This window comes from Macaca thibetana, chromosome X, assembly GCF_024542745.1.
Source record: "Macaca thibetana thibetana isolate TM-01 chromosome X, ASM2454274v1, whole genome shotgun sequence".
Classification (NCBI taxonomy): domain Eukaryota; kingdom Metazoa; phylum Chordata; class Mammalia; order Primates; family Cercopithecidae; genus Macaca; species Macaca thibetana.
This window is the reverse complement of record NC_065598.1, coordinates 136,997,986-137,014,113: the sequence shown is the minus strand read 5'-3', so window position 1 is coordinate 137,014,113 and position 16,128 is coordinate 136,997,986. Positions and strand designations below refer to the sequence as shown.

Sequence of the window (16,128 nt, the reverse complement as noted above, 5' to 3'; positions counted from 1 at the left end):
TGCTTTTTCTTTGTGGCTAAAATTAGGATAAATATAATCAACATATTTGAACATAAATTCTGGGACAAATGCATAAAATTCCTTATAAGGAATACATATTAATGTGGAAGTTGAATAGAAGTGAACAGGGTATGAATAATTTTATATTTTTAAAATGTTGCTGACTTTTTCCACCAAAAGTTTCAGCAATTAATTTCACTACACATTTGTTTATGTGAAAATGATTCATTTGTTGACAAACATATTTTATCAGAATTTTAAACCTTATTCAAACTTAGGGGCGAAAATCCTAGGTGAATTTGGTTTTGGTAATGACTTTTTTAGATGCATCACCAAAATTTTGGTCAAACCTACGGGTGCAAACCCTAGTTGACGTTGAGTTTGGTGGTGACTCTGTCAGATGCAACATCAAAAGTACCAACATCTAAGAAAAGAGATATAAATTGGACTTCATTAAAATTAACACCTTCTACTCTAAAAGACTGTGAAGAGAAAAAGACGAGCCAGAGACTGGGATAAATGTTTTGTGAAACACATATCTGATAAAAGATATATATTCAAATATGCACAAAATGCTGAAACCCAATTATAAGAAAGCAGAAAACCTAATTGAAAATAGACAAAAAGTTCTAAACAGGTACCCCACCAAAGGATATATAAGAATAGAAAGTAATCGTATACAACTGTTCAATTTCTGTTATAGTTTTGCTCTGTGTCCCCACCGAAATCTCAACTCAAATTTTAATCCCCACATGTCACGGGAGGGAGGTGATTGGATCATGGGGGCAGTTTCCCCCATGCTCTTCCCCTTGTAGTGAGTGAGTTCTCACGAGATCTGATGGTTTTATATGTGTTTCGAAGGTCCTCCTTTGTGCTTCTTCCTCCTGCCAGCTTGTGAAAAAGGTACCTGCTTCCCCTTCGCATTCCACCATGATCATAAGTTTCCTGAAGCCTCCCCCAGCCGTGTGGAACTGGGAGTCAACTCAACCTCTTTCTTTTATAAATTATTCCATCTCAGGCATTTCTTTATAGCCGTGTGAAAACAGAATAATACAATGTCATATATGATTAGAGAATCGCAAATTGAAACAATTAAGATACAACACTTAAAGGAGTTGTGTTCACTCTTTTAAAAGGCCTCTGACACTCCCCATTGATTCAATTCCAAGAACATTAATCCCTCTCTCTTCTGGAAGGGAGACTTATTTCCAACACGAGGAGGTAAAAGGATAGGCTGCCGTCTTCTTTTTACCATCCATAAGAAGTGCTCCCTTCTTGGGACCTCAGAAGAAAAGCTCCATGAGGATAATTCCCAAGGACATGGGGGCCAGAGCTGGAATTTACCTGCCAGCTGCCTCCCAGTCTGGGAGAAGAGCTTCCTTGTCTGTGGGTTTCCACCTTGAGCATGATCCACCAATCCTGGCTATGAGCAGAGGACAACTGCCCCTGGGACATGGAGACAAAGCTAAGAAAGGAGGTCAGCTCATGAACAACTGAGTTGATACTGACCACAGTGGGTTCAGAAAACCCCAATCCTCAGGTAATCTCTGGCAAAGCCACAAGTCAACCATTTTTGAAATCTCAGGACTCATAAATCCTTCTGAGGGTCCTGTCAGGAGTAAGAGCAGCTGAAAAGAAGTATGTGGAGCTCTTATCCATGTGGAGAGGCAGATAGGCCTCTACTCCCCTATCCTGTGAGCAACCTGGCACTGCCACTAAGTTAGTAAAGTGTTTGTGGACCTGGTCAGGGTGTCTGTCATCAGCACAGCAGCCTCCATCATGACTGTCTGGAATAGAACTGTTCGGGTTATGTTTCTTGAATCACCAGACTTCCAGGGGTCAGGAGGAGGACGGTTCAAGTAAGAGGGGGAATAAATCCATCATGGTCCCAGGTAGCCTTCCTCCAGTTACTATTGAGATCTAAGTTCTACTCTCAAAAAGCAAAGGCTTATGAAAGCAACTAGGCCTTCTATGGGTGAAACAAGAGGGAGAGAGGAGGTGCCATTTCCTCTGTTCCTCTTTGACTCATATCATCTCGCTCCTCTTGTTACTGAAGAGACCACTGACCCCAGAGTCTTTCAGTTCTTTCAACTCCAGCCTTACTGATGCTCTAATTTACTCATCCTGCTGACTCACTAAAAGATAATCTGTACAAAGACTTGTTTATTATTCTGTGCATTTCTGTGTGTTTGAAGTTTTTATAATAAATACTTTTAAACTAGGTTTTGAATTTCCCTGTAATTGCATTTTTGTATAACATGAAAAAGGGTTCCACTTACATTAAGGTTTTTTATATGGATATTTAGTTGTTCCACCGATACTTATTTCAACAAGACAGTCTCCAGTTCTAAAGCTGCAACACATTTTAATCAATTAAGTTTGCATTTATGCATATTTTGTTGGTTTTGTTTTTTCAGGAATTTCCATTCGGTTCCATTGGTCTGTCTGTTAATTCGTGCACCCAGGTTGCCAACACTTCCTACAATAGCTCCTCATAATTCTTACTATCTGTTGGACGAATTGCACTTTTTCAAGCTGTTTGCATGTCTTTATATTTTAGAATCAGGTGATTCATAGATTCTTTCATGTCCAAAGGCATTTGTTTCTTGTGATTTGGGATTACAATTATTCTATCAATTCCATTTTAAGGAAAACTATTGAAACTTCATTCCCATGAATTTATTTTATTTTATGTTCCTGTGGGTCTTCATTAATATTTTTGAATAACATGTTAATGGTTTTTCTGTAACATTTTAAATTTGTTCGTTAGGTTTTTTTTAGGTACTTAATGTTTGGAATGATAGGTTAGAGGTTATGTTTATTTTCATATTCATTGTTGCTCTAAGAAAACAAAGTTTATTTTTCCTGTGTTGATTTTATACATAGGAAATTCATATATTTTCATCTCTTGAGAAGCTGGGCCATTCCACTGTTGCTGGTGGTATGCGCATTTGAGCATAGATGCTGCTGCTGCCGCCCCAGTGAAGCACTTTAGACAGCAACTCCCAGCAGAGTGTTGTTGTCAGTGGACAAGAAACACCTCAGTGTCTCTAGCAGAGCAGCTGCTTTACATCACAGGGACAGAGAACAATGATGTGGGCCTGGTACCAGTCCCCAAAGGTGGAGCACACAGCCCAAGAGTACTGACCTGAGCTTTTTTCCCCTAACATCTTCTAGAAATGAAGTCACTTGACAACCCACCACTGTCAAAACCTCAAGGGCATCAAGGAGTATAAAAGAATAAAAAACCCATTCAAAGCATAGTAACTTCAAATAGCAAAGGAACATCAGCCCACACAATAAGAAAGAACGAGCACAAGAACTCTAGCAACTCCAGAAACCAGAGCCCCTTCTTCCCTCCTCACTACCACGCTAATTCTGCAGCAATGGTTCTAAAGCAGGGTGAAATGGCTGCAACGAGAGACAGAGAGTTTAGAATCTGGATAGGGACACAGATCATCGAGATTCAGGAGAAAGTCAAAACCAAATCCAAGGAATCTGAGGAATCCAATAAAATGATATAAAAGCTGAAAGATGAAATGGCCATTTTAAGAAGGAACCAAGCAGAACAGATAAGGCTGAAAAACTCACTGAAGGAATCTCAGAACGCAATTAAAAGTATTAGAAACAGAATAGACCCAGCAGAGAAAAAATCTCTGAGCCTGAAAACCAGTTCTCCGAATCAACTCAGTCAGAAAAAAATTATATAGAAAAAGAATAAAAAATAATGCCTTAAACCTCCAAGATATTTGAGATTATGTAGTGAGACCAGTCCTGCAACACATTGACATCCCTAAAAGTCAGGAAGAAAGAACAAGCAACTTGGAAAACAAATTTGAGGGTATCATTCACAAAAATTACTCCACTCCTGTTGGATGGTCAACCTTCAAATTCAGGAAATCCAGAGAATCTCTGTAAGATACTATACAAGACAACCATCCCCAAGTCACATAATCATCATATTCTCCAATGTCAAGATGAAAGAAAAAATATTAAATATGAAAGAAAAAAATAAAACTAAAGCCAGAGAGGCGGAACAGGTCACCAACAAAAGGAATGTCATCAGAGTGGACATCAAGGTGGATAAATGTCAGGTGATATTTATCCTGGTAAATATCAACACTACTCTCTGAGTAAATAATCATTTACATAGTACTTGCATATGTTTATCGGTTACATGAGGTATTTTGATATAGGCTTGCTCTGTTGAATAATCACATCACGGTAAATCGGTGTACAACCAGCATAGACATTTATCCTTTGTGTTTCAAACGATCCAATTACACTCTTTTAGTTATTTCAAAAAGTACAATTAAATCATTTTGACTATGGTCACCCTGCTGTGATAGCAAATACTAGGTCTTATTAATTCTCTCTAATAGTTATTTGTAAACATTAGCCATCCTCACTTCTCCCCCAGCACCCCTCTACATTTCTCAGTCTCAGGTAACCATCCTTTTACACTTTATCCATGAACTCCATTGTTTTGATTTTTAGCTTCCACAAGTAAGTAAGAACGTGAAATTTGTCTTTCTGTGCCTGGCTTATTTCACTTACCATAATGACCTCCAGTGCCTCCCATGTTGATGCAAATGACAGGGTCTCATTGCTTTTATGGATGAATAGTACTCCATTGTGTATATGTGATACAATTTGTTTATCCGGTCATCTGCTGATGGACACTTAGGTTGCTTTCCAATCTTGGATACTGTTAATCATGCTGCAGTGAACATGGTTGTGCAGGTAGCACTTCAGTGTAGTGACTTCCTTCATTTTGGGTAAATACTGAGGAGTGGGATTACTGGATAGTATGGTAGTATTGTTTTCATTTTTGGAAGAGTCTCCAAGCTGTTCTCCATAGTGATTTTACCAATGTGCATTCCCACCAACAGTATAAACAAACTGTGATACACCTATACAATGGATTACCATGCAGCCATAAAAAGAAAAGGTCTGCCAGACATGGAAAGACACGGATGAACATAAAAAGCGTGTTGCTAAAAGAAAGAATTTACTCTGATACCTTGGTTATAAATTACTCCTATTTCAGTTATCCAAGCTATGGTGTCCTTTTTATGTTAAGATCCCTGGCCAGGAGCGGTGGCTCATGCCTGTAATCCCAGCATTTTAGGAGGCTGAGGCAGGTGGATCACCAGAGATCAGGAGTTCAAGACCAGCCTGTTCAATATGGTGAATCCCTGTTTCTACTAAAAATACAAAAAAAAAAAAAAAAAAAAAAAAAAAATAGCCAGACATGGTGGCATGTGCCTGTAACTGCAGCTACTCCGGAGGCTGAAGCACAAGAATCACTTGAGCTCGGCAGGAGGAGGTTGTAGTGAGCCGATACCGTGCCACTACACTCCAGCCTGTGTGATAGAGCGAGACTCTGCCTCAAAAATAAAATAAAATATAAATAAAAAGTGAAAAGATTTCTGCATGACAAGGTTGGACTGATCCAATAACGTCAATTATATTTGATACAATCTCATTCTCACGTTGATTTTTTTGTTTGTGCACCTCCCCGATAAAAACACATAGGTTGTAATGTAATCCTCAATATTTGGCATTTTCATTATGGCAGCCCAAACTGACTATCACACTCCTCTACATTCTCTGACTCTCTTTCTGCTACTCTCACTAGAAAGTGGACTTCGGGTATTTTCCACTATGTCATCCACCTACTTTGAGTAAGTCTGCCTCCCCGGCTAAATAGTGAGAGGATATGAAGAGAAAAATAACAGAGAAGTTTTCTCCCACACTTTTTGGAACAAAGATCTTGTCAGAGGGAAGGATGTTCCTCACTCAGTGTTTTAGATGCCTGACCAGCTGTTGCTGGTGCTTTCATTGGAGGATTACACCTTCAGCAATGGCGCTGGCTTGCCTGGAGGCCAACCTTGAAGAAGAAAGGAATTTCTCATGTTCTCTTTGTCTTTTAGGAATCTCCTATCCTATTTCTTCAAATACAAACGTTTTTCTAGAAAAGAAATTATAACATAAATTGCCTTAGAACACTTTCTGTCTCTTTATCCTGTGCAATTCTTCAATTTTATATACCTTTAAGTCCAGGCTGGAAGACTGAGAAGGAAAAAAAGTAATGGAAACTGACCACCCTACCAAATTTTAGTTTGAATTCTAGTTTCCTTCCCTAATTCTTCTGCTTCTATTTACTATTTTTACATAAAGTTTTTGCTTTAGAATCGTTTTAGATTTACAGAAAATTTACAAAGATAATAACTCCAAGATCCAGATGTTGGCTGGTTTGATTTCTTCTCTGGTCTCTCTGTGGCTTGCGGATGGCCACGTTCTCATAGAATACGTACATGGTTCTTCCTTGGTCTGTGTGTCTGTATCTTAATCTGCACTCCTTATGAGGACACCTGTCATATTGAATATGAACCTAACCTTAGGACCTCATTTTACCTTAATTACCTCTTCAAAGTTTCTATCTTCAAATACAGTCACATTCTGGGATACTGGGTTTGAAGACTCGGATATATGAACTTTTGGAGTGAGTCACAATTCAGCCCATAACACCCTGCCAACTAAAATCAGAATTTCTGTGCCATAAAATAAACTTGTTGTGTTAAGTCATGTAAATTTCAAGGATTTTTGTTGTTGTTGTTCCACGAGCTTACCATATTTTATCTTCCTACTGGACTGCTCCTCATGCTTTTCTTAGGTTTATTTCAATACTTTCCTTACAAATAAATACTGCCCATATTTCTGTTGCAAAATTTAAGAAAGAGGTAGAAGTCACAATTCTCCCCTTTGGAAAGTTCCTCCAAAATTCAGTCTCCTATTCAGAAGTTTCCACAATTAACCATGTGGTGTTTACACTTAAAAGCTGATTTAGAATTTTGAGAAAGATAGATGTGGTTTTTAAATATAATTTATACATATATGAGCATGTGTGTGTGTTTATAATTACACATGGGTAATAATATACATATAGGTCTGCCACTTCCTTTTCCACTATTATAGGTTCAGTTGCGTCCCCACTAAATTCTTATGTTGAAGTTTACATGTGGCATTATTTGGAACCAGAATTATTTCAGAGGCAAGTAAGTTCAAAGTGGTTATTAAAGAAGAGCTGGTACTATTCTTACTGAAATTATTCCAAAAAAATTGGAAAAGGAAGAACGTCTCCCTAACTCATTCTATGAGGCCAACATCATCCTCATACCAAAACCTGGCAGAGAAAAACAAACAAACAAACAAAAAAAGAAAACTTCAGGTGAATATCCTTGAAGAACATTGATGCAAAAATGCTCATCAAAATACTGGCAAAATGTATCAAAAAGCAGCACATCAAAAAGCTTATCCACCAGGATCAAGTAGGCTTGATTTCTGGGATGCAAGATTGGTTCAACACATGCAAATCAACAACTGTGATTCATCAAATAAACAGAAACAAAGATAAAAACCACATGATTATCTCAAAAGACACAAAAAAAGCTTTTGATAAAATTCACCATTCCTTCATATTAAAAACTCTCAATAAATTAGGTGTTGAGGGAACATACCTCAAAGCAAAGTCTCAGGATACAAAATCAATGTACAGAAATCACTAGCAGTCCTATACACCAACAACAGGCAAGCTGAGAGCCAAATCATGAATGAACTTTTTTCACATTTGCCACAAAAGGGGTAATATAGCTAGGAATACAACTAACAAGGGAAGTGAAGAATCTCTTCAAGGGGAAAGACAAATCCCTGCTCAAATAAATCAGGGATGACACAAGCAAATGGAAAAACATTCCGTCCTCATGGATAAGAAGAATCAGTATCGTGAAAATGGCCATACTGCCCAAAGCAATTTATCGATTCAATGCTATTCCCACTAATCTACCGACATTCTTCACACAACTAGAAAAAAAAAAAAACTATTTTGAAATCCATATGTAACCAAAAAGAGCCCAAATAGCCAAGGCCATCCTAAGCAAAAAGAACAAAGCTAAAGGCATCACACTACCTGACTTCAAACTATACTACAATCTAAAGTAACCAAACAGTATGATGCTGGTACAAGAACCAACACATAGACCAATGGAATAGAATAGAGAATCCAGAAATAAAACTGCACACCTGAAACCATCTGAACTTTGAGAAACATGACAAAAACAAGCAATTAGTAAAGGACTCCCTGTTGAATAAAGGCTTGCCTTATGCAGAAAATTGAAACTACAACCCTTCCTTACACCATATACAAAAATAACTCAAGGTGGATTAAATACTTAAATGAAACCCCCAAAACCATAAAAGCTTTAGAAAACACCTAGGCAATACCATTCAGGACATAGGCATGGGAGAAAATTTCATGACAAAGATGCTAAACATAGTTGCATCAAAGGAAACATTGACAAACAGCATGTATTTAAAGTAAAGAACTTCTGCAGAACAAGAGAAACTATCAACAGAGTAAACAGACAACCCAGAGAATGGGAGAAAATTTTTGCAATCTGTGCATGTGACAAAGGTCTAATATCCAGCATCTCTAAGGAATTTAAACAAATTTACAAGAAAAAAAAAACCATTAAAAGGTGGGCAAAGGACATGCCCAGACCCTTTCCAAAAGAAGACATACATGCTGCCAGGAAGCATATGTAAAAAGCTCAACATCACTGATCACTAGAGAAATGCCAATCAAAACTCCGGTGAGATACCACCTCAACCAGACAGAATGGCTACTATTAAAATGTCAGAAAATAAGAGATCGTGGTGAGGTTGTGGAGAAAAAAGAATGCTTTTCCTCTGTTGGTGGGAGTGTCAATTAGTTCAACTATTGGAGAAAATGGTCTGTCAAATTCTCAAAGACGTAGAGACCAAAATAGCATTCACCGAGCCAGCAAACCAATTACTGGGCATATATTTAAAGGAATATAAATGGTTCTATTATTAAGACATATGCAAGTGTATGCTCAATGAGGCACTATTCACAATAGCAAAAACATGGAATCAACTGAAATGCCCATCAATGATAGACTGGATAAAGAAAAGGTGGTATATATACACCGTGGAATACTATGCAGCCAGGAAAAGGAATGAGATCAGGTGTTTTGCAGGAAAATAGATGAAGCCAGAGGCCATTATCCTTGGCAAAGTAACAGAGGAGCAGAAAACCAAATGTCAAATGTTCTCACTTATAAGTGGGATCTAAATGTTGAGAACACAAGGACACATAGAGGAGAACAATGCACACTAAGGCCTACCAGAGGGCAGAGGGTGGGAGGAGGGAGAGGGTCAGGAAAAATAACTAATGGATATTGGCTTAATACCTGGGTGATGAAATAATACATATAACCAACCTTCATGACACACATTTACATACGTAAAAAGCCTGCACATCCTGCACATGTACCATGAACTTAAACTAAGAGTTAAAAAAATGTGGTTATTAATGCCGTCCCTAATCCCATATGATGGGAGTCATTATAAAAAGGGGAAATTTGGACACCGTGCTATGAGTAGAGGGATGACCATGTGAACATACACGGAGTGAAGACAGCCATCTACAAGGCAGGGAGAGAGCCTGGAAAGCATCCTGCCCTCACAGCCCTCAGCAGGAACCAACCTTGTGTACACTTTGCTCTTGGACCACCAGACTCCAAAACTGTGAGAAAGTCACAAAACTCTGCAAATCCAATCATGAGGAAAAAGAAAACCAAATATAAAATGGGCAAGATAATCTGAAACGATATGCCAGCAAAGAATATATACGAATGGAAAATAAGCACATAAAACTGTCGAATGTCCTATGTCATTACAGATATGCAAATTAAAACAACTAGGAGATAGCACTTGGCCCCCTGGAGAATGGCTGAATTCCCAAACACTGCAACATCAAATGTCGACATGCATGTTGAGCAACAGGAATTTTCAGGCACCGTTAGTGAGATAGAGCTGGAGGAATTGTGAATGCATATTGCTAAGTGAAAGAAGAATAGCTAAAAAGGTGACATAATGTAAGATTCCAGTTATATAATACTCTGGAACACTCAACTATGAGTACACTAAAAATACCAGTAGTTTCCATGGGCTGATGGGTTGGGGGTGGGACATGGGGGATTGATAAATAGGTGGAGTACAAAGGAGATTTAGAATGGTAAAATAATTCTGTATGATAATGGAAAGATGAATACTTGCCATTACACACGTATCAAAAGGTATAGCATCACCAATGTTGAGTGAGTCCTGATGTAAACTGTGGACTTGACTTAATAATGAGGCATCAGTGGAGGTCAAATAAACTGTAGCAAGCATGCCATAATAATACAAAATGCAAATTATAGGAGACACTGTGTGTGTGTGTGTGTGTGTGTGTGTGTGTGTGTGTGTGTGTGTGCACGCGCGCGCGCATGCATGGGGCAGGGCAGGAGGATGGTGTAGATATTTAGGAATTCTCTGTACTTTTGATGAGGTTTTCTCTTTGTATTTTTGGATTAACAATGCTCTAAAAATGAAATCTATTAGTTGTTTAAAAGATGCAAATGATTTGAACAGACATTTTACCAAAGAGGATATACACATTGCAAAGAAGCATGTAACATCATTTGTCATTAGGGAGATGCAAACAAAAAACAAAAAAATTAGAATGCACACTTGTTTGAATGACTACAGCCTGAAAATCTAAAATGCCAAATGTAAGCGAGAATATGGAACAACGGGTATTCTCATTCCTTGCTAGTTGTAATGAAAAATGATACAACCACACTTTTAAATTCGTATTTTATGTACTTAGTCATATGAGAAATTGTGAAAGTTAAAACAATGTGAACTGAAAAGAGAGCATAGTTGCTAGGAGCTGTGGAGAAGTGTAGTGACTGACCTCAAATCGGATGCACACGGGACATGTAGGGTGATGGAACTGGTCAGTATGATACTTGGGAGGTAAATGTAGCACTCAATACATTTGCCAAAACACCTATAACTTCACCTCATAGTTAAATCTGATGTGTGTATATTAAAAAATAAACACGAATTGGATTTTTTAAAAGGGTCCCGGGCTGCTGAACAGATGACGGTTTTTTCTGGGACAAGAATAGGCAAAGAAGCAACAATAAGAAAGCCTTTGACATAGGCTAGGTGAGAGCTGATATTAACTTCACACACAGCAGTAAAGGGGAAGGATTTGGAATGGATTTTAGAAGAAAGGTTGCTGTCTGGACAGAAGAGCGAGAGAGTATAGGCCCTAGGAGGCCCAATCCCACTGTGGGTGGATGCGATTCTCCCTCCCTTCCACCTTGCAGGTCTCAGGGATGGGAGGGGCTTATTTGGAGGTGAAAGACTCAGATGGCTAGAGGCAGGGAGCCCAGGCAGTTTCGGGAGTCCAGGCACAGCCCCTAGGAAGGTTGGAATGGAATGCCCACGGATGGTAGTGCCCCTCCCCTGTCCCTGTGCCTGCGGCCAGCTCCAGAGGACATCAAGCTTGCCAGATGTACAACTTTCTGACTTCCATTTTAGGAGTCAGTCAGAGAAAAAGATTTCTCTGGGGAGGGCAGCTTCAGTTAAGCAGAGGGAGGAACCCCAGGGCTGGCCACTTAATGAGAAGAGAACTCTGTGAAAGGACGGAGACCTCCCACCACGAAGCACCCGGCACTCCCCACCTACTATCAGTTTCCGAGTCTGGGGCTCTGCCTGCCATCTGTGCCCCGAGATGCTCTCTCACATCCTCCTACAGGTTCCCAGGGAACAAACCCCTTATAAAGACAGGCGACCTGTCAGGCCCTAGAGCACCGCCTTAAGAGAAGAAGAGCTGTAAGTCGGCCTTCGTCAGAGCCATCATGGGTGAGTTTCTCAACTGAGGCCACTCACACTGTCCCTCCCTCCCTCAGGCCTCTGGGATCCCATGCTCCCCATCCCTGCTTTAAGGATGCTACTTCTGAAAAAGAGTCGTCACGCCTCTTCCCAAGCCTTCCTTGCCTCAACTTTGAGCAAGACTTCCAGAACCCAATTCTGATACAGGTCTTGGTAGATGCACAGGATTCCACAGATGAGGAGGAGGAAGCCTCCTCCATTTCCTCTTCCTCTTGCCACTTTTTATTCCCCTCCTGCTCCTCCTGCTCTTCCTCCTCCTCATCCTCTATTCTGGTTCTGGATGCTCCAGAGGATGAAGACATGCCCGCTGCTGGGTTTCCAATTCTTCCCGAGTGCTCCCAGGATTCCTCTTCATGATGCTCCCCAGAGACCTCTGAGCTCCTGCTCTTTCTCCCCTTTGTGAGGCCCATTGGATGAGGAGTCCAGCAGGCAAAAAGTGGAGGATACACCTACATGGCGTGCCTTGTCAGACAGTGAATCCTTGCTCACACGTGCACTGGATGAAAAGGTGGCTGAGTTGGTGCAGTTGCTTCTCCTCAAGTACCAACCAAAGGAGCCTGTCACAAAGGCTGAGATGCTGAAGACTGTCATCAAGAAGTATAAGGACTGCTTTCCTATGATCTTCGGGAAAGCTCATGAGTTCACAGAACTAATGATTGGCATTGCCCTGACTGAGATGGACCCCAACAACCACTCCTATGTCTTTGAAAACAGTAGAACTCAGCGACCAGGGGAGGCTGAGTGATGGCCAGGGAATGTCCAAGAACCACCTCCTAATTCGTATTCTGAGTGTGGTCTACATCAAGGGCAGCTGTGCCTCTGAGGTCATTTGGGAAGCACTGAATTCGATAGGGTGTATGCTGGGAGGGAGGCCTTCATTTATGGGAAGCCCAGGGAGCTCCTCACTGTAGATTGGGTGCAGAGAAAGTACCTGGAGCACCGGGAGGTGCCTAAGAACTCTCCTCCACATTATGAATTATTGTGAAGCCTAAGATGCCATTCAGAAATCAAAAAGAGCAAAGTCCTAGAGTTTTTAGGCAAGCTCGACAGTACCATTGCTAATTCCTTTCCATCCTGGTGTGTGGATGCTTTGAAAGATGTGGAAGGCAGAGACCAGGCTGTAATTGACACCACAGATGATGCTACTTCTACGGCCAGTGCAAGCCCCAGTATCATGTCCACCAACTTCTGTCCTGAGTCAAGTCTGAGGCTGAGTCCCCTTCTGTGTTTGAAGAGGGCAGTCGAGGTTCTAGGCAGGGGAGGGCGAGAGTGGAGCTGGAGGGACCACAGTGTTCTTTGTGTTCCTGTTTCATATGAGTGACTTAGAATTTAACATTTTGTTGGCGGGAGGAAGTATTTTTCAAATGCTTCCCCTTTTGGTTGGCTGAATTCACTTCAGAATCTTAGTTCATGAAAATCGTCACACATGTACTGCTGTTTGTCTGGTTTAAGAGTAAGGATTTGATAGTTTGTAAGGAAAACCTTCTGTCTTATCTGGAACAGTAGAATGTGGTATTGGGATTGGATTGGAATTTTCTTTGAAATGTGAAAGAACTCGGTATTTAAATCGTGGAACAAAATACAGGATTGTTAATTTTTGACATTCCTCATCCTCCTTATTCCGTTGTTCTTGACAACTACAGCTATATATCTGGGTTTGTTTGGCTTGTTCAAGAAAGTAGCAGAATTTAAACCTTAATAAATAAAAGCACCGCTGAGTCTGTTACTTGCTGAACATTATTTCAGCATTCGCTTGCGGAAAGCACTGTTCTTTGTGGGGATACTATCAAAACAAGGTTTCTTCCCACCCATAACACGATAAAGTCTAGGTTCAGAAGCCATATCAGGAAGGGGAAGATTTTCTCTATGATCTAAAGAGTGAGTTTCAACAGTGGGGACGTGAGACTTTAGATGGCGCCTTCAAGTGAAAAGGCCCTGAGCTCAGGCAGTTTTGGGCTTTGGGAAACTGCAGGTGCTTCTGTGGGAGCTGATTGTTATGAAGCCGGGTGGTGGCAGGGCCCAGACTCTCAGAAGGTGAGAGAAAAGCCTGGAATGGAAAACTACTTGAGCAGTTGGCTCTGGGTGGAGGATGAAGCAGAGAGGAGTCTCCACATGGGGAAGTCATGGAAGGTGTCCTGTGGCTCTGTCACTGGGGAGCGTGAACACAGTACAAGGACTAGGTGATTGATCCCCATCATCTGCAAGGGTTTCCTGAGAAATGTGGTGAGAACTCCTTGATGTGGTGCTCAGAAGCCTCCAGGCTGACACTCATTTGCCAGGCCTGGGAGAGCCAGAACCCATTCCATTGACAGGACTTTTAGTTGGGTTCTTTTGAATGTAATGTGGACAAGTCTAAGTGAGATCTACATTTCTAGTGAAGCATAAATAAAACTAGTGGTTGGATGGACCAGCAATGGGGAAGGTGAAAGGGAGTTTGTCCTTGACTCAAAATACGATCTTTCAGTTGCATTCCAGCTGCAGACGTCTGGCCTTACCCAAGTTATACGATATATCCTTTCAGAAAGACAAATGTCCTGAGTTGTATTTGTGAAGCTGAATTATTGGTTGAGTTCTTCTTCCGTGACGTATTCGGCTACATATTTTCCCAGATTTTTGCGTAATAAAAAGAAGAGCTGAAGTTTTCAAAAAAGGCAGTGGTAGCCTTTGGGCTTATAATCATAATTGATATCAACTGCCGTTTATTAAGTACCAGTGTATTTCGGACCCTGTGCCACATGCTTTACTCACATTCCATATATTCCTGCAATTCTACAAGACAGAACTTATCCAACCCATTTTACACATGGAGAACCCGAGGCTCATAGTGCTTGATAACTTCCCCAAGATCACTTGGCTAGAATGCGACAGGGCTGGTACTTGAACCCTGGTGTGAATTCATCTAGGCCCACACTGTTCCCACTGCCCCCAGCCTGAGGGAGGCCTTCTGCCTGTTATGTCATTTCTCTTCACACTTCTCAATGTCTCTGAGGTGACCTGAAGATGACCCTGTGGCTAAGATATTAGGTTAAGCCTAAAGAAGGAAGGTGACACTGACAATGAAATACAATTCAGGACCTGTTGTGGCCTTTCTTTACTTAAAGTCCTCCTGTTGTGAGGCCTGGGTGTCTTGAGAGCTGACTCTGTCCAAGTGTCAGCAGTTGTGTTCAGTCCCAGCTCTTTCCCACATTCTAGGACCCTCGTTTTGACCTTCTCTGCGCGCTCCCTTGTCTAATTCTGGAACCTGGTCCACTGATCAGCTTGTCAGTAAGGGTTCTTCTTGTGAAGGCTGTGGCCTGCTCCCAGGGCTGTGGCCTGGAGTCAACTGCCCGTCCCCTGCCATAGACCATTCCTACTCTCTGCAGCCATTCCCTGACTGCTCCGTCCCTCACCCAGCATCTTCTGTGATAACAACAGTTCTTTGATATAAATGTGCGTTTTGAACAGTGATGTTTCAATACCCATAATGGGAATCTTCAACACACTCTCAAAGAATTCCCAAATAAGCTGGTGAGTAGATCTTATTTGCCACACAATATACTGGTTTTAGGGATGGAATCCTAAGGTCAGAGACAGAGATTTGATATCATCCTGAAATTTGATATTACGAGTAGGATTTTAAAAAGATGTATTGTTTGAAAGAGGCCACTGAACACATACACAGAGGAATGAATTTTCATAGGTGATCCAAAACCAAAGCTTCCCTATAAACTTTGTAGAAGAGACTATAGAAATCACTTTGTAAATAAACAACTATGAGAAGCCAAATTTCTAAAAAACAAAACTACCACAACATTCTGAAGTCCACCCCTGATGTGAACAAGGGTTCCTTGGCGGACATGCTAGCTCTGGTGTAAAAAGAAAGCAGTAGTGCACTCTCCTTCCCCTGTCTCTTGTCTGTGTAGCTGCACCACAGGGAGTTCCTGGTTTGCAGTGTGTCACAGGCACCTGTGCAACTGTAGGAACGGTCGGTCACTGGAAGGTAGCAGAGGTTCACAGGGTAAGATATTTAGCAAACATCAAAAGAATGAGAAAATTCTCAGCCTGAAGAGAATTTATAGGTTGTTAAAACGACAGTGCAGGCCGTGCACGCCTGTAATCCCAGCATTTTGGGAGGCCGAGTCGGGTGCATCACCTGAGGTCAGGGGTTTGAGACCAGCCTGGCCAGTACGGTGAAACCCCGTCTCTACTAAAAATAACAAAAAAATTAGCCAGGAGTGGTGGCGGCCACCTGTAATCCCAGCTAGTCGGGAGGCTGAGACAGGAGCATCACTTGAACCTGGGAGGCCGAGGTTGCAGTGAACCAAGATGGTGCCA

General features: G+C 41.1%; 1 pseudogene; it reads left to right on the top strand.

Annotated features, from left to right (window-relative positions):
* The first annotated feature begins 9,852 nt into the window (after positions 1-9,852).
* Positions 9,853-12,876, top strand: LOC126945915 (melanoma-associated antigen C2-like; annotated as a pseudogene).
* Positions 12,877-16,128: the final 3,252 nt, after the last annotated feature.